This window comes from Rattus norvegicus, chromosome 19, assembly GCF_021556685.1.
Source record: "Rattus norvegicus strain SHRSP/BbbUtx chromosome 19, alternate assembly SHRSP_T2T, whole genome shotgun sequence".
NCBI classification, from domain to species: domain Eukaryota; kingdom Metazoa; phylum Chordata; class Mammalia; order Rodentia; family Muridae; genus Rattus; species Rattus norvegicus.
Window position 1 is genome coordinate 57,816,425 of NC_141552.1, and position 19,699 is coordinate 57,836,123.

General features: G+C 44.6%; 1 protein-coding gene and 1 long non-coding RNA gene across 27 annotated transcripts in view; both read left to right on the top strand.

Moving 5' to 3' along the window:
* Positions 1–19,699, top strand: part of Wwox (WW domain-containing oxidoreductase) — a 927,977-nt gene that overhangs the window by 260,066 nt on the left and 648,212 nt on the right.
* LOC147999472 (uncharacterized) lies at positions 8,287–10,838 on the top strand. Its single transcript, XR_015644184.1, has 3 exons — positions 8,287–8,351; positions 8,510–8,682; positions 9,593–10,838. It is a non-coding gene; the product is annotated as an uncharacterized LOC147999472 (long non-coding RNA).

Here is a 19,699-nt window from a genome sequence, read left to right on the forward strand (position 1 = left end):
GGTGTACATGCACATGCATTCATGTGGAGGACAGAGGTTGACACACATGTGCCCTGCAGTCACTCTCCATTTTGGGTTTTTGTTCTTGTTTTTTTTTTTTTTTTTTTTTTTTTTTTTTTTGAGGGAGGGTCTCTTTGCTGTAATGGAGTTGACTCCTTGGCTAGACTGGTCTCTCAGGATTCCTCCTATCCCTGCCTTCTGAGATCATCACTGTGTCTCCCTTTGTTCCGTTGCCACATGTGTGAGAGTTTGAATGAGAATGCTCTCTTATGTTTGAATGCTTGGTCCTCTGTTGGTAGAACTGTTTAGGAAAGATTAGGAGGTGTGGCATTGGAAGTGTGTTACTGGGGAAAGGCTTTGAGGTTTCAGAAGACTCTCAAGAGTGCCAGTGTGCTTTCTCTGCCTTGTGCTTGTGGCTCGAGACAGAACCTCTCAGCTTTTGCTCCATGCCTGCCTGCCTGGCTGCTGCCATGCTCCGATCCTGATGGTCATGGGCTCTAATCATCAGGAAGTGTGAGCCCCAAATAAACTCCTTCTGTAAGTTGCCTTGGTCGTGGTGTCTTAGCACAGTAGTAGAAAAGTAACTTAGGTACTGTGGGTCCTGGGGTCTAAAACTCAGGTTCTTATGCATGTGTAGCCTGCATCTTACTGGCAGCCAGGTCCCCAGTTCGCAGGCAGAGCTCTTACACAGACATACACTGTCTGTTGGCCTCTCACAATAACTCTAGAGTCTCACCATCATCACTCAGTTCACCAAATCAGAAGGTCCAAGCACACAGAGGGTCTGGGTCACTTTCCCTTTGAATCATGTGTTAGGTAGAGAATTCTAATCTAAGATTGTCTGTATCCAGACACAGAGAAGACACATGACAGTTTGCTACGACTGCTCTGCTGCGGTCTGCGCAGACTGCCTACCCAGTCTGCCCACCCCCCAAGCTGTTTGCCTGTTGCTTGTTCATCTGGGTGGTCAGCCCGGGAACCTGGATCTGCTTCTAGATGTTTCCCCCCAGAGTTAGTGGTAGTGGTGGTCAGCCAATGTCTCTCAGGCTAAATTATTCTGGGCATTACTGGAAAATTCCCAACCAAAGACTGTGGCAGTTTCCCACCGAGCTGTATTCTTTTTATAAAGATATTTTTGTTTAAATTAGGATTTGGGAAGGGAGCCAGGCTCCACAGCGCTAGTAGGCAAGGGTATCTGTCAGTGGGGAGCAGCTGGGGCAAATCTCTCTCTGATAATCAGTCAGGCTGGTCTTTGGGATGCCCTGCGACAGACTCCAAAGCCTCAGCTTCTCGGTGATGGCTTCTTATCCACTTTCAATCTCACTATAACTTCTTCATTTACCAAAATAGAAAGCCGACATCTTGGGGCCTAAAACAGCTTGGCGATCCAAGGACAGGATGTTCCAGAAGCATGTTCTTTCCCACTGGAGTTCTGTCGTCCCCAATAAAATGGAAGGCTATGTTCCAAGTTCACTGTTAAAAGTTGAGAATGGCACTCCATAAAGGACGTGGGCTCCTAGGATTCTCTTGCCAGCCAACTCTCATTAGCCAAAGGCTTCATTCGTCCTGGAAGGGAACTGCATTTGATAGAGGGTTCATATGAACCAAGTTGTGCAATTGCGAAAGTTCCTCGTGCGCCATTTTTCATCACGGGTTTCTCTTTCTTGTCTCAGCTTTCTGTCTCTGGGATAATTTAAATAAAGTTGGCTTCATTTCACCGAGAAAATCATACTAAGATGTGTTTTATTTAAAGGTTAAAATAAAGATTTTCTATCCTTATTAAACATTTGAGGAGGAAAAGTCTTTAGCAAAGTTGTTTATTTTCACTTTCCACTAGATGACTTTCAGAACTGGAGCCACTAACCCGGGATATCATATTCTTGGATTCATATTCTACAGTTCTGTCTCTCTTCCATCTATAGAAGTGGGTGGGCTATAAATTTTTAAACAAAGCCCAAAATTCAAGGGATGGATTACCCAGAAGACTAGCATGTAAATTACAGATTAATCTTTCCTTTTCTCCCTAGCTCAGCTTCGTGAGCAATGTTTTAGCCAATGTCTCTGCGTTCATCTCTGCTCAACATGAGAAATGCACCCTGGTTCATGCACCGCGGCATCCTGCTGCTTTGCTTTTCCTCACAGTAGGAAAACTCCAGGAGAGACCGCAGGGAGGCTGGTTTGCACCGGAGCGGATGCTCTCCACTCTGGTCTCTGTTGTGAGGCTCCATGGAAGTTCTTGTTCTTCTTCCCTATATATTTTCCAGTCTAAGTCACTGAAGAACCACAGTACAGGCCATTTAATATATCTAGATACACCAGGGAGGGAGGGAACAGCTCTGCTCTTATAAACTCTTTACTTTTTTTTTTCCTACTTAGCTCTTCAGGTGCAAATCTTTTTACACGACCTTAAAAAAATTTTTTTCAAAAGAATATCATACAGTGATCCTGTGTTAAACAAGCAAACAAATGCCTCTGTCAAGGAGTGCAACATAAAGCAGGGCTCAGCACATTTGCCTGTTAAGGGCCAGAAAGTAAATATTTTATGTTTTAAGATGAGAAACTCTCTTTGCAAGAACTCAGTTTTGCCTTTGTGGCACGGAAACAGCCATGGATAGTGTGTTCCAATAAAACTTTAGTGTTAAAGAACTGTGGGCAGTGTGTATCAATAAAACTTTATTGACAGAATAACCACGGGCAGTGTGTGTTAATAAAACTTTATTGACAAATACTCCATAGTTAGACTTCTCTGCAGGCACACTATCTTAACCATAGGACAATTGCCTACAACCCCTCCTTTAGTAGAAATAACAGGTTTTGGGATGTCAGCTGAATTTAGATTTAAATTTCAGCTCTATTACAAGTCTTTTCCCCCATTAGGAAAAGGATCACGAGACTGGTTATGACAGATAGATACATAGAGCTAATCTGTTCATGGTCAGTTTCATCATTCTATAAAAGCTGCCTTTGGATGCTTATTATGTGGGAGAAGGAGGGATTCGGGTAGAACGTTGTGCTGTACCGTGTTTTCTGGGAAATATCTCCTTATGGGAAACAGTCCATGTAGCATCCTGAATATCATTAAGTAAGGAAGATCCTGAAGCTGTAGCGGGATCTTGAAGGCATTTAAGGATATTGGTGATGACCGCTGTTTATCAACTCTTAGTCTTATATAGCTAAGGGGTCATAAGGCAGGGCGAAAAGAGCGAAAAGAACTACAGTGTCTCCCATCTGTCTCCAGTTCAACAAATAATACATTTTACAGGTCAAGAGATTAAGAATCCTCTCTAAGGTCATGCCAGCCAATAGCTGGTGGGCTGTGCTAGACCTTAACCCTAAATTGCTACTGAACCCAACAAACTCAAGTATTTGGAAAATAAGGGAGATCTGACTTCTTTGGGAAAGGCACTGTGTAGCACACATCCCCTCCACCCCCCGAAAGAGGTTGTCCCATTAATTGGATGGATGACAGCCCTTGTCTACTGGGATGATTATTAAGGTCACCTCAGGGTCAGAGTCGATGCTTTTGTGAAGCCAATTTTCTATCACCAAGAGGAGATTTGTTTTGCTGAGTTACATATAAAGGAGGTTAAACAGACCCATCAGAGAAGAGGCTCGGCCCCTCAATTAAGGTACCCAGACCATTTTCTTCCAAACATCTAGGAGGTGCTTCTCCATGGAGTCCCCTTAAGCAGAAATGGGGGCCATTTGCTCTCATTTACCATTGTCTGTATACATTTACTCCAAATGTCAGCATTCATTTCCCCTCAGTTCCTTCTGTGTCTTCAAAATGATGCTTATCAGTAGACAGACGAAGACCCAAAGGGTCACTTTGCTATGTTCACCTCCGAAGCAGAGCCATTACGTTCACTGCGAACTCAGCTCTGACCCTGACCTGCTCAGGGGCATCCTGCTGACCGAGGCACAGTCCTGTACTTGCTGATGTTGCCTGCTCCGTTCTCAGAGACGGGGTCTAATGTCTTTGTTGATTATCTACCCCCAACCCCGTGTCTTTCTATCTCACACTCATAGAAACATCCCCAGGATCTGTATGCTGGCCCTAACCATTACCTCATACTGTCCCCTCATACCTGCCCGTTACCTGCTCAGGGGATAACTATGTGTTTCTACAGAACCTCCTTCCTTTCCCTTTAGCTCTATTTCTTTCCTTCTTTCCTTCTTTCCTTCTTTCCTTCCTTCTTTCTTCCCTCCCTCCCTCCTTCCCTTCTTTCTTTCCTTCTTTCTTCCCTCCCTCCCTCCCTCCTTCCCTTCTTTCTTTCTTCCTTTCTTTCTTCCTTTCTTTCTTCCTTTCTTTCTTTCTTTCTTTCTTTCTTTCTTTCTTTCTTTCTTTCTTTCTTTCTTTCTTTCTTTCTTTCTTTCTTTCTTTCCAGAGCTGAGGACCAAACCCAGGGCCTTGCACTTGCTAGGCAAGTGTTCTACCACCGAGCTAAATCCCCAACCCCTTAGCTCTATTTCTGTAGCAACAAATCATTTCTTAGATCAATGGGTCTCTATCTTCCTAATGGTCAGACCCTTTAATACAGGTCCTCTTGTTGTGGGGACACCAACCATAACATTATTTCCTTGCTACTGTAATATCACTACTATTGTGAATCATAATGTAAATGTCTGGTATGCATACTATCTGATGTGTGACCCTCCCCCACAAAGGGGTCATGGCCTACAGGTTGAGTACCACTGTCTTAGAGCATCAACAGGACACCCAGTCATCACATGCAATACTTTGGGATGTTCCTGTTTTCTGTATTGACTTTTGGTTGTTATTGTTACACCAAGCCCTAGAATTGTTACACCAGAAGCATCAGTGAATTCATCTCTGACTTCATCCTGTGTCTTTGTTCTGTTACCTGTGAAGACCTTGGCAAATTACTCTGTCTTTGCGATCCTCGGTCATGGATGAAAATGAGAGGAGATGGTGGAAGCACTCTGGGGTTGTTGAGAGGATTAGACAGCAGGCTCTTCTTACACTGTACTGCCTGGTGTCTGGTGTACACTCAGTACAGAATCCTCACGGTTGTTGTTATCTAGTTCTCCTCTTCCGTAGGAGTCCGTATCCATCACACTGCCTCAGAGCAGTGGTGGACGTAGGGGAGAAGGACAACATGGCCCATTTAGTGAAAAAAAAACTTTTTTTCTTTATCAATTTGTGAGGGGAGTTGAAACTGCATTTTTGATATCCCAGGCTGGGCTTGAACACCTGATCCCACTACTGCCACCACCCCACTGTTGGGTTCTAGGCTCGTGGCACCATGTGCAATTCCAAGCCTGACTTAAGGCACCGATTGTCAACCATTCAGTGTTCTAGAATGGATACCCCCTTGTGTAGTGTTAAGGTTGAATGTATCTAAATCTTGGGAAATGGCCATTAAGGATCTTTTTTTTTAATTATATGTATATGTAGGTATGGGAGTGGAGAGCTATGTACACACGTGCAGGAGCTCTCAGGCTGCAGCAGCGAGGGCTGGATCCTCTGTACATGGAATTACAGGGAGTTGTGAACTGCCTGCCATGGGTGCTGGGACCCGAACTCATGTCCTCTGCAAGAGCAGCAGGTGCTCTTAACCACTCTGCCATCTCTTCAGCCCCAGAAACAGGTTTCTAAAAGTAATCTCCCTCGCATGGTTATTTTAGGCAAACAGACTAAGGGTCCCTTCTAGGAATCTGTGGAAATGTAGCTGCATCGAAGAGTCAGAGTTCCCTGGTCTGGCCGTGGGCCCTGTGTCCTGTCAGCCTGGCACAACCCAGCCCATGAAACCTGTTCTTTGGCCCTTAAGGCAATCACCTAGCCAGCCAGCTTTGCAGCAAATCCAGGGCCATGTTAACGCTGGGTCACTCTCGAGTGGCCCTAGATTTACGTAAGACCTGCAGAATGCACTCTAGTGTCTGTTTTTGAGCCCCACTCCTAGCCTGGCTCACGAATGTCACACGATTTCTTCCTTTTAGACCATTCTTTCCAGCCCCACTGTCAAGTCAGGGTTCCACGTTTATATAATTGACACATTGAGACATCGAGTTTAAACTACAGTGAAATCGCATCTTCATAACACGGGAGTGTCTTTTTTTCCTCAGTAAACTGTTGAGAAGTTAATTCTTGTTAGCCTAAAAACTTGAACGTACACTTGAAATCTATCAGCTGTGCTTACCCAGTGCTGCCTGCCAACAGTTGTCAAGGAAGATTCCATTTGCAGATTACCACTCATCAAGCCCCTACTACTGAGTATTGTGTGTGCTTTCTTCTCTTAGTTTGGAAGCATTGATTCAGAACCTTGTCTCTCAAAAGCACAAATGGGTCCTCTCAATTAGTAGCCCCGTTCTTCATTTCACTACTTGGCCTGGTGCCGCAGTGTAGCAACCAACTAAGTCATGATAAGCAAAAGGTACCAGGCAGGCCAGTTAAAGGCTATATGGTAAGATCTTGTCTTAGAACACGTCAACAGCCCCCCACCAAGTTGGCATAACCCACACATTGATAACAGAAACAGGCAGCAAAATGTATCTGGTTGTCCCAGAACTGTGTAAAAGGTACATTGACAGATTGTAGCTTCTGAAAGTCACAGCGAGCAGAATGTTTCTAACCTCAAAGAACAGCAGTGCCTGCGTTGCTTATAGGCATTCTGTAAAGTCTCAAGAGATCGATGCAGCCATTCTTCCACTTGGCTGTCAGAGAACCATCTAGGAATCCTTAAACACAGATACACCAGTGTTACCCTTAGCCATTCTGCCATGCAGTCCTGGGGTATAGATAGATGGTACACAGTTAGACTGAGAGAAGATGCCCTGGTTAGCTTTACCTGTCAACTTGACACAGCTCAGAGTCATCTGAGAAAGGAGTCTCAGTTGAGGGATTTCCCAAGCCATACCAGCCTGTGTGCTCATCTGTGTGTGCATGTGTGTGTGTGTGTGTGTGTGTGTGTGTGTGTGTGTGTGTGTGTGTGTGTGTGTAGGGATTAACTTGATTGTTCATTGATATGGGAGGGCCCAGCTGACTGGATGGTGCCATTCCATGAAGAGGTGGCCCTGGGCTGGATACAAACATTAGCTAAGCACCAGCTTAGCTTGAGCCAGCATCCCTCCCCAACTTCTGCTGGCAGAGACTCTAGGGGCTCAGAGTGAGGAAGCCTAGGATGCCTGCCTAGGCTGGCCCCACAAGACAGGGTAGTTAGTTTTGCTTGGCATCAGGACCAAATGTTTGACAGAGCAGCTAAGGAATGAAGGGTTCGTTTTGACTCACAGTCTTTTATGTCACAGAAGGCAGGTGAGGGTATGTTCATCTGTAGCAGTTGGGGCTTGTGATCATAGCATCTCACATTATGACAGATCATGAAGCAGGGCTTGAGCCAGAACCAGCCATGGCTATAACCTTTAATGCCTATTGCACGGTGACCTCAGTCTGCCAAGTAGGTCCCAAGACCTAAACGTTCCACAGCCTCTTAACATAACCAGGGAGGTGAAACCGCTCCCTGGTCTGGAAGTAGCAAGGCATCCAAGGAGCCCTTCCATTGGTGGTCAAGGGGGAATAGAATATAGCTGGGAAGTGAGTGAGTGAGCGAGGGAGAGAGCGAGCGAGTGAGCCAGCAAGCGAGCCCTGGGCAGATAGGAGCCACCTGCTGTTGTCTATTACTTATCAATCCTAGCTCGTTCTGGCCTTAACTGGGAATTCCCTGCTCCTTCTGGGGCCTTCTGAGGGATGGAAGAACTCCAGCTTGTGCTTGGATGCTTTTTTGTGTGGAACTTCTTCAGACTTAACACTTCTATGGAAGGAAGGCTTCTCTCTCTCTCTCTCTCTCTCTCTCTCTCTCTCTCTATATATATATATATATATATATATATATATATATATATATATATATATACACACATATTTCTTGGTAGAATGTCTCCCCATTAGAGGCAGGGCTTCTACTTGATCTTGGACAAGCTCTGTATATGATATTTGAAGACCCTACTGCAAAGTAGATGCTCGCCTCAGCTGCACCGCCCTGTTTTGCACTGGGCCTTGAACTAAACAGATCTTTCTTTTTGCTTTCCTGTGGGAGGGTCTTCCAAGCTCCAAAGCTCAACGTCAATTCATGTCTCTTCATGTCTCTTTCAGAAGTACCTGTGAAGGTGAGCAGATAGTATAGCCTCCGTTCTGCCCTCATCTCCTGTGTCCCGCCCTCCTCTTTCTTTTGCATATTGTTTGCTTTAGTCCCTTCTTACTCGCCGTCATTTTCCTCTGTCTCCCACGGTAGATTAGATGCTATAAGGGCTGGTTCTGCAGGTCAGCTTGACACAAGCTGGAGTTAGCACAGAGAAAGGAGCCTCTCTCAAGGAAATGTCTCCACGAGATACAGGTATAAGGCATTTTCTCAATTAGTGATCAAGGATGGGAGGGCCCATTGTGGGTGGTGCCATCCCTGGGCTGGTGGTTCTGGGTTCTATAAGAGAGCAAGCTGAACAAGCCAGGGGAAGCAAGCCAGTAAGTAACATCCCTCCATGGCCTCTGCATCAGCTCCTGCTTCCTGAGCTGCTTGAGTTCCAGTCCTGGCTTCCTTTGGTGCTGAACAGCAATGTAGAAGTGTAAGCTGAATAAACCCTTTCCTCCCCAAATTTCTTCTTGTTCCTGATGCTTCGTGCAGAAATAGAAACCCCGACTAAGACAGATGTCTTCTGCTGTTTTCAGAGGTATGTTGCTGTATCCTCTCTGTGTGGCTTTTGCCTAACTTGAACTCTTAGGAGCTACTGGATTCACTAATGTTTGGCTTCCTGAGGCTCTACCATGACCCCCAGAATACATAAGTAGTTTCTGGTTGTTGAGTGAGAGAGCATCCAAAGCTCCATCCCTTCCTCCAGGCTGTAACCATTGAGGCGTTCGCCTTTTTTAAAAATTGTGTAGCCTTCCATAATTGCTTATGTTCCTGTAAGGAACCCAAGGAACCCCAGCTAAACTCATTGGTTCACCAAGCAAGATCTGAGTAGAATCCTTCCAGTGTTCTATTATTGATGTCCTCTCTGTGGTGAGTACATGTTTGTTCAAGTATTTCCAGAAAAAAAGCCGTCCCAGTAAGCTGTCTGGCTGAATCCCATGCCATTGCTTTGTAAAGTATTTTCTTCATTGATCCTCTCTGGACACAGGAAATAATTCTAACCATTCTGTGCCAGCTCCCTTTGGCACTGGGTCTGGTCCAACCACTTAGAAGCTGGTAGGTGACAAGGGAGCCACCCACCAACTCATCATCAACTGCCCGGGCACATGCCGTTCTCTGGCATGGCTGTATTTCGTCACTAGATATTCCCAAGGCCCGCAGAGTCCCAGAGGATGTCAGAGCACATTAATTTTTATCATGCCATGGAATCGCCCAGGTCTGAATGGCAGCACATAGCTGTCATGGGCTTTCTGAACTCTATTACAGCTCCATATATCTCTAGGCAAAACAGAGGAGAGAGTGGTCATGGGCGAAGGGAATGTACAAAATACAGGAGATGCTGTATTGTTGGACTGGACCGTGTGTTTAAGCACGTGGCCCACAGTATGTCTTTCTCTATTGTCCATCTAAGTTCGCCTTCTTATTAAACTCTTCCCCTCTGCCTACAGGAGAACTTCAGAGTGTACATTAAATAAATTCTCTTTGCATCACGCTAATGAAATCATCAACCAGTAGTTTTCAACTATTCTATGTTTTTTAGAAAACAAAAGCAGAAAGCCAAGTGTTCCGGTGTTATGAATTTCTCCCAGAACTTATCCATCCATGGTGTCACCTGGAATTTATAAATAATGGATTATTATGCTCAATATTGCTTTCTATGTCCACAAAAACGTGCTTTTAGTGGGGAATGCTAGAGCATGTCAGAGGGGTCTAGTTATTTGGCCATTCCTTTTATTCTGCGCACTTGTCAATAAAGTAAAATGCTTAAAGGTTGCAATTTACCTGGAATAGAGGAGGTGCTGGTATTATTTTAGGTACTTTCAAGTCCAATCTGTGTATAAGGAAGATGGGGCTCATGGGGAAATGTCCCTTCTTACTGAAGCACACCAGCCCAGCTTGGTTCATCTGCTAGCACCCTCCCTCTTACTAATAATGATATCTGTGTTCTGCGAGTTGAATTGTGAAATCTACTGTTGTCCATTGTGCCTCCCAAGAGATTTTCATACCATAAGTAGGATTCTTTAGGAAGACATCACAGTTCCTTTGTACCCAGGAACCCAGGGGTTGCCACCAAGAGAGGCTTGATGACACTGCCTTTTTCTCAGTTTCTGGGAGTTGTGTTCAAATACATGTGCAAGATGATGTGAATGGTCCAGGCTGCTGTTCCTCGCCCTTCCCTCCCTACTTGTCCATATTCTGCTAAACATTGATTTTCCATTTTATTAAATATTCCCTGGAAGCAGGAACACAGGACAGTAAAGTGCTTAAGTTCATAGGGCAGGTTTGGAAATTGCTAGAATCTGCACCAGAGAGTCAGTCCTGCACTGTAGATATCATGCCAATCTGCCTAAGTGCACAATTATCAAATCGATGCCTTTCCCCTAGAAAACTGTGTTGGGGAAGACGTGGGTGTCACTGTGTTTTACACCCCTGTTTGAGAATCAATGAACTTGAGATTTCGGATGATGGGATGGGAAAATACAATCAAGATAATGTACAGGAGGCAAAAATTTGAGAAAATAACCAAAACAAGAGTGTTTTCATTTTCTGCTAATGTACTGTTGTTCCAGAATCTACTCTAAGAAGTTGCAAATGGTGCATGAAATGAAAAATTCCTGTTGGTCTCCAGGGGACAGAGCCAGAGCCTTGCTCTCCTCCTGGTGATTGTCTGAATTGTTTTCTCTATTCCAGCTGAAATAAAAAGAAAATATTAATTAAGCGTAACTAAGTTATTGTGACAGCAGAATCCACTCCTGGTTAATTGTTGTGTTAATGCCCAATGGTGTCCATCAGGTTTTTGACGTCTTTAGGTCCATGACCCACCCAAAGCACAGCTGATGATCACTGACCACCCAAGCTGGTCTTGGTGTTAGGGGTAATGGTTCCTTTTGCATGCTTTCTTTCCTTCCCTATTTATAGAAGTAATCTTACAGAGACTCTAAATGAGGGCACTTGGAACAATCTAGTAAATGTGGAGAGCAACTATATATGTATTTTGTGTGCATGCATTCTTGGTGGGTACCATTTCCCCAAAGTGGAGGCCCAAGTGTAGGAAACAGGGAGCTGAGCAAAATATTAATGACCTGCTTTAGGCAAATTCTCAACCAAGGCCAACACCAAAACATCCTACATGGTTTTACTTTTATCATTTTTAGTTATATGTATGTGTATGTGTCTGGGGCCAGTAGAAGCACATATGTGCAGTGCCCTAGGAAGCCAAAAAGAGGGCATTGGATTTCCCAGGAGCTCGAGTTATAGGGAGTTGTGAGCTTCCTGATTGTGGGGTGCTAGGAACTGAGCTAAGGTTCCTTTGGAAGAGCAGTAGGCACTGCTAACCATTGATCCATCTCTCCAGGTCCTGTATATAGTTTTTCAGTTCTCATAAATATCAGACACACTGGGCATAGCCAATCTCTTTTACAGGAGACACAGCTGTAACTCAGTTTATTACTTTTTCTAAGTTCCATTTGCCTGATGAGAGGCCGACCCAGGCTGAAGAACAAGTTTTCTGTTTCACATCGTTTAACATCTCTGACTTTCTGGAATCACATCAATCAAAAGAATTCTCTCATGAAAACATTCTCTCTCTCTCTCTCTCTCTCTCTCTCTCTCTCTCTCTCTCTCTCACACACACACACACACACACACACACACACACACAGACTTACCTTTAAAATAGAGACTGTTTCTCAGTCTCCTCTCAATAAAATGCCAATCGTTCCCTGTGGAAAACTTGTGTAAAGAGGTATTCACTACTTGCTTGTTCTTTCTAAATAATATCCTTAGTAGCAATTCTATTGTAATGCAGCTCTTCTCAAATTAAATTGAATGTCATATCTGGATTATTATAAAATCAATGCCTCGGTATCCTATTATATGATACACAGTGCTACCAAGACTTGAAAGAAATCCTTTGTAAGACCATCCTTCAAACTGCAATTTTGACAAGCCAGTTACACATATATCCAATGCATTATACAATGTAATTTTTAATAAATTTATCATATGTCCCCCCAAATCATCATGAACTGTACCCATAGCCTGTCTTGTGCATAGCTGTGGTCTGGGTAGGTTCCAGAAGCATGGAGAACTTCAACTGGGTGGAGGCAGGAGGCAGGTCTAGAAGATAACTACTATGGCCAACTTTCTCCTGCCTGTCATGAAATTCAGACCAAACCAGAGATGTGAATTGAAGCAAGGACCCACCTTGTAATACTATACAGTCCTCACCCCTTCCTTCTCTGGCAGAACAGACTGCTAGTCACAAAGACTTCCAAATGGTTTTCTTAATGGAACGCAGCTCCATATGTCCTTTGCATCAAATTTCACAGTATTTCCAAATAGTATGAATTCTTGTAGCTCACTTGAGCAGTACCCCAGATGGTCTTACATTCTGTTTCTAGAAGGAAATGGAATATATTTCCTTTTGCCTTGCGTTCTGTTTAGGTCATTCTTTCATTTGCTCTGAAATGGGATCCTGAAAAGACACAATTGTTGGATCATCTAGAAAGGCACTTCTTTAAAAACCCCACTTCATTTGTGGAGCATGCTAGCAGTTTCATCTTCCCGCCATTACTGTGGCACCTCCTCACTGTGGTGGCCCCTGCTGCTCTGAGACTACTTTAAACCCCTATTCTCCTTTCACACAGTTGGCATTCTGGGTCCTCTTGTGTTCCTGGAATCATGATGTCACAGTCTTGTCCCCAAGGCAGAAATGGCTCTCTGTATTGGTCATTTGTATTCACCAACTTAAATCATTTTTAGGTATTATATTGCCAAAGATAACTATATAATCCTGCAGGGACCAAATGTCAAAGAATATAGCATTGGTTCCCATGAATACATTCAGGTATGTACCAAGGGCTTCCTTGCTTTTAACGGCTCATTTTTTTTATTATGAATGTGTGTGTGTGTGTGTGTGTGTGTGTGTGTGTGTGTGTGTGCGCGCGTTCGTGTGTGTGCGCATGCGGTCATGATTGCGGTCTATAAGCAATAGAGGCCAGAAGAGGCTGTCTGGTCCCCTACGACTGGAGTTGTGCAGAAGTATGAGCTACCTACTGTGGGTGTTGGGAATGAACCCCGGATCCTGTCTGAGAGCAGTGAGTGCTCCTAACTGCTGAGCCATCTCTCTAGCCCCAAGGCTTAGTTCTTGCTCTGCACCCGTCTGAGAACAGATTTACCTTTCTTCTCGGCATTGATGTCTAGTGGCACAGACAGACTGTGACTCATGGTAGAAAGCGTGAAGTGTGGGAGTAGCCCCCCAGGACATGCTACACCCGAGGAACTGGTCTTTATAGTAAACATGAGGGTGTACTGTGTGTGTGTGGCTCACCTGTTCCTAGGTACTGGCATGAAGGCGCCCTAACATTCAGACTTAAGGAAATAGTTGAAAAGGGCAGTAGATGTGTTGAGGAAGTGTAATGATGCAATTGGCTCTTCTCGGAACCGCCATCCCTGCTAGTTTGACCTTCAGCAAGGATCTAAAAGCCGGAAGTTGTTGGGTATCCAGATGTCTGGTTCTGTGCTGCTTTTTATTGGCAGTAAATCCAACAACCTTGTCATCATTGTCTCCTCCTCCTCCTCCTCTTCCTCCTCTTCCTCCCCTTCCTCCCCTTCCTCCTCCTCCTCTTCCTCTTCCTCCCCTTCTCCTCCTCCTCTCCCTTCTCCTCCTCTCCCTCTTCCTTCTCCTCTTCCTCCTCTTCTTCCTCCTCCTCTCCCTCTTCCTTCTCCTCTTCCTCCTCCTCCTCCCCTTCCTCATCCTCCTCTTCCTCTTCCTCCCCTTCTCCTCCTCCTCTCCCTTCTCCTCCTCTCCCTCTTCCTTCTCCTCTTCCTCCTCTTCCTCCCCTTCCTCCTCCTCCTCCTCTTCTTCCTCCCCTTCTTCTCCTCCTTCTCTTCCTCTTCCTCCCCCTTCTCCTCCTCCTCTCCCTTCTCCTCCTCTCCCTCTTCCTTCTCTTCCTCCTCTTCCTCCCCTTCCTCCTCCTCCTCTTCCTCCTCCTCTTCCTCCCTTCTTCTTGGTCCTATCAGTTTGACCTTGTCAAAGGTCTAGACAAAGCCTTTAAGAACCTTTGAAGAAAGAGCCCACTAAGCTTCAAGCTGAGCCTCAAAGGTAAAGAGCCGATCAAGAGCGTGTGAGTCTTCAGAGCAGCCTCTGGGAGGACAATAGTGTGGTGACACATGAAATGGGCAGAGCTAGATGAGTCTACACCGTGCGGGGACAGCATTCACTTGGCAATAGCTGGTGCATTAGACAGGGAAAGAGAATGGACATACCCGTTTGAAAACTTAGAGGGTGTCTGTTACAACACAAACCTACTCTAACCTCAGGCCACTCCTTGTCTTTTCAGCCTTCTTGCCTTTCTATGACTTCGTTTCCCCTCCTTTCTTCTCTTCCTCCAGTGACCTTCTCTTCTCCAATGTGTAGGAGAACTGGAAGGTTGGAGAACAGCCTCAGGTGTCATTCCTCAGACTCCGTTCAGTTTTTAAAACATCGTTTACTTATTTGACATTTTCACTCATGAACACAATGCATCTTGTTCAAGTCTACTCCAGCTCTCCTCTCCTATTTTCCTAGACACCCCAGAACATGTGCCATTCTCCCAGTCATGTCCTCTGTTTTGTTACCTATGATTCCAATTAGCACTGCCTGTCAATTGTTGGCTTAACCTTGTTGCCTTGTTCCTGTACAGGTCCTGTGCAGGTAACCATAGTTACACTGAGTTCACAAGTACATTGGACAAGTCACCTCCAGAAGACAGCACCACATTCTTTTTGATGCCCAGGCCTGGAAGTCACCAAGTAGGCTTTGGGGGCTACTCGTGTCTCTGCTTGCTCAGATCTGGGGATTAGAAGCTGGGGACTATGGCTCTATTTCCCCCAACACATTGGTTATAATAATAAAAGTCAGTTCCCCCAAGTCCATGCAGCAATCACTCTCCCAACTGAGGTGGTCTCTCACCAGCCCTGTCTACACGTTTGATAAAGCTAATGCACAGCAGGTATGAGCCAATAGAGAGAAAATCCCTGAAATTGGGACAGGCAGCAGGCAGGGCTCTAGGGATCCAAAGGGGCACAGAGACAAAGCAAGCTCAGCTGTTCCTTATCCAGGTTAGCAACAGCCTCTGAACGGGACCCCAGCCCTTCTACTCATTGCCTCCACCCAGTTCTCCTTCTAGAATGAACCAGTTAAACTTGGCTACTGAGAGAGCCCAGGTACCTGGTCAAGAAGCCTCACTCCTGTAACTCTGAAGGGTACTCACAAAGCTACCCACTGGTTCATCATACTCCACCTACCAGGGAAGTAGAGGGGTTGTTTTGTGGCCTATAGGCAACACCCTGCTTGCCAGGTAGAGGGGTCTGCAGCTTTTCAACACCATCCTCACAGCAATTGGATCCTCACCAGGGTCTACCCATCAGGGAGAGAAGTAGGCAGTTTCTCCATGACCAGACCAGAGACCAGGGAGATGGATGTCTCCTCGTTCAGCTCTCCAGTGCTAGACATGGATTCTGGTCCTTTCTACCCCTAAGACCCTTCCCAGGTCAGAACACAGATGAGGGTGAAATTCCCCCTTAAGGTGCTGACTAATAATACCTGCTCTGGGCTCCATAGATGTGGTCTTTATTTCCATCCCATCTTCAGAGTTTGATCCTGACTTTGCTCTGGGCTCCATTGATGCTGTCTTTATTTCTATCCCATCTTCAGACTTCGATCTTGCCTTTTCTTTGATGGCCTGTAAATATTCATCATCCAAGGCTCTTTTGAATCACACTGGCTTTTAGTTAAAATCAAGTGAATTGTACCATTTGAATAATAAAAACCTCATTAAAGGAAAGCTAAAAGAATACTTTTCCTTTTGTGCAAGCCAATTAGGTACCCTCATAATTTAAAAAAAAAAAAGGCAAGCACATAATGGTTTCATATTCCAAAAGCCTATTTTAATTAATAGAGGTGACATGGTTTAGGTGCTAAGTACAGAGTTTGCCTCTGGTGTTGTGCAATTAAACATTAATGAAGGGGAATGGAGATGTGGCAAGAGCTAATGTGCCCCCCACACCCTCTGTGCATCCAGATTAAGGTCTTCAGTGGGTTTCCATTCTTGGGAACACTGAAAGACAAGAGTAAAGGTACCCAGAAGAGAACCTCAGGCCACTGAAAGAGCATGATATTAAAATTCCCCATGGTCACAGCCTCAAAGTGTCCCAAAGACAAGTAGTCACAAAATTTGGTTTTCTTGTGTGGCCCAAGGGGAATGGTGTAGAGATAAGGGGAGCTTCCACAATTGCTCTTCGGCAACTTGCAAGCTCTGTTCTCCTATTCCCAGTTTATAGGGAGGGAAACAGGTTTCCATGGGTTCACTAATGGGCCGTGGACCTGCTAAGAAGGTAAATGCCCTCGGCTAGAATGCCTACACTTCTGTCTATTCATCCCAGCTTGGATGCTATATTAGTTACTTGAGGCTGTGACAAACCACCTGATGGAAGCAACCGGAAGGGTGAAGGCTCCACATGGACTCACTGTCTCATGGGGTTACAGTCCATAAAGGCAGAGAAGGCATAGTGAGGTTTGGGGGGAGCAGTTAATCCATGTTGCTTGCAATTAATTCTCCTGAGGCCAGCAGGAAGCAGAGAATAGGGTGTGAAGCAGGGCCAGACTGTATAAGCCTTGAAGGTTTACCTCAGCCCTCATTTATGCCATTTAGACTCTGGGTCCCAAATATTCCACGTTCTGTAGGCATACATTTTTTGCAACCTACTTCGATTAAGGGTTCAACCTCTCCTCTAGTCCACCACCCAAGAGGGGTAGCGGAAGAGAAAAATTATTAGGATATGGGGGTAGTGAACCTGTTCAGCAATAGTTCTTTGGGGGCGAGCTTGATCTTCTTGGGCAGCAATTTAGTCCCATAGCAAACACCAAATAAGATTTAGCAACTGCAGACCAGTCCTCAAGGTAGGCAGACACCAGGCACGAACCAGCAGCTACAGTCTGGTTCTTTCAGCAAGCAGTCACCAGGCAGCTATAGTTCAATCCTGAAGAAATCACCAGGCTCTCATATTGGCCTGAAGCAAAGCTGTGGAAGTCACAAGTTGCAGCAGGAACCTCACTTGTCATTCTTGGAAGAGTTTCTGTCAATGTCAGTGTTACCACAAGTTGAACTCAACGACTCTATGCAAGCTGAACCAATATGTGCATGTCATTCGCAAAGAATAGTGAGGTAGTGCAAACCAAAAAGCTCAATGCTCGCCTCCCACTGTCTGTGGGGTCATATTTCATCATTTTTTGACTTCATCAAGAATCCTTTCGTGTGTTTGCTCTGTCAAAACATCCCTTCACCTGTGTCTACTTCAGGAAACCATTCTCGCACCTGCTCCAGCAAAACATCCCTTCACTTGTGCCTGCTTCTGGGAAACAATCTTTCACTTGTTTGCTTTAGCAATACATCCCTTCATCTGTGTGCCCCAGAAAAAAAATTATCTGACATAACTAGCTTTCCAAAGAAACTAGAAGTTTCCACTTCAGTGTTTCAATATGGCGGCTGCTGCTGAGGTTTAAGTTCACAACCCCAAGGCTGTGGGTGGCATTCTGCATTCCAACTGAAGCTGTCTTTTGTCTTGTTCTTATTCATTCTTTCTTTTACTCATTTACTCTTGCGGATTCAAATCTTTGAGTTCTGACCTCAGGAAAGTTGCCTCTAATTACTAAGTCTTTAATAATGTTATGCGCAAACCTCCTGTTGTCCTAACTGAACAATAGCAAGAAGAATGAATGTCACCCAAAGTTATCATGAAAGTTAAATGACCCATGTACCTCAAATTCTCAGTGGCTCTATTCCACAGTTAACTGGACCATCGCAAGGGAGGGGGTGGGGCAGAAAACAGCTTGGAGAATTGAGCAAAATATTAGAGTTATAACTCCATACGAGCTCAGATGTAATAATGCATGTAATAAGCATGTCTCCCCTTGTCCCAACGCAACATTTCCCAAAGAGTCTGTCTTGCTGGAAAGCCTCTCAGGCACAGACCTTGACTTTGGTGCAGAGCAAGGCTGATGCATGTTATCTCAGAGTGCTCAAATCCAGTCTTCAGAAAGGAATGGTACCCTTTGGAGCTGTTGATTGACAGCCATGGTGCACACCATGTATGAGAAACGAGTTATCCGGGACAGACCCAACTAACCACAAGCATCTCACCATGCTTGCTTTTAAGTGGTGATAAGTTGGAAAATAGATCAAGCAACAGAAACGAATATCGTGATCCCTTAACAAGATCCAGATTGCCCCATGATAATGAGATCTCATGAATACTTAAAAACGTGATTTATCAGATATACTTCTTTCTAGCTGTGCAGTGCATGTTTTCCACCAAGCACTTAACCAAACTTTACTATCAGTTCTTTATTACCTTGCCAAGAACATAGGAGAGAAGGGAATGTTTCCAAATTCCCGTAGAAAGGCAATGTTAGCTAGATGTCAAGAGCGAAGTCTTCTGAAGAGAAGAAAACTATGGACCAGCATCACAGAGAAACAGATACAAAATCTTCAACAAAATACCAGCTAACTAAATGAAATAAAGTACAAACCAAAGGGTTATATACTAACTGATCCCTCTGGTAAATAATTCAAAAATTAATCAATGAAAGAAATAGAAACCAGGACAATAAAGAGTCTTCTGAATGAATACAGAAAAAATTATTTGTAAATAATTCAGTACACTTTCTTGACTAAAAAATATACTCAGTAGAGTTGGAATCAAAGACTAATCCTTCACCTTATTTATGGTACCTATAGAAAGTCCACCACTGATATATTTACTCTGAAAGCGTGGATGATTTCTCCCTAACATCCAAAAATAGGACAGGAGTGTTAGCAGCCAGAACCCATCCAAACAGGAAAGGAAAGATCAAAACTGTCTTCCCCGCAGATGAAATCACTTTGCATCGTAAGAGCTCAAATTGGAAAGCGCTACAACTCACAGCCAGGTTTACCCAGATGGTGAGCTGACTGTTCAACATGCCCAAGTCATTTTGCTTCTGTGTAGGAGCAATGACATTGCTCCAAATGGAATGAAAGAAAATGGTTCTGTTTGCAGTAACAGGAGAGAAAAAGAAAATAAAGAAGCAGTTTTGAAACGTACAAGTGAGTTTAACAAGTGTGAAAAACCAAAGAGTTTTGAATGTATGAAATATTTTTAGAAGAGAGTAAAGGTCTCTCAGAGGTATATGGATATAGCCCATGTTCATGGGTTGGGAGACAGGATGTGGTGTAGATATCAGTTGCCCTCAGTGTTGAGGTCCATCTTGGACACCCTATATTCAGATGCTGAGCTCTGTGTCCCAAGATAAGGTTACAGTCTGGACATGGGCATTATACTGATCAATGTGCTATAAAGAATGTTCCCCAATAATCTCTGATTGAAAAATGACTGTGCAGGAGAGAGAGGAAGGTGGGACTTGAGATCCAGTGGGAGTACATCTCATGTAGGAGCAAATGGAGGAATAGAAGATTCCATTGGGCAGGATGGACCAGGAGCACGTGGCCTGGAGAAGTCCACTCCAAGGACAG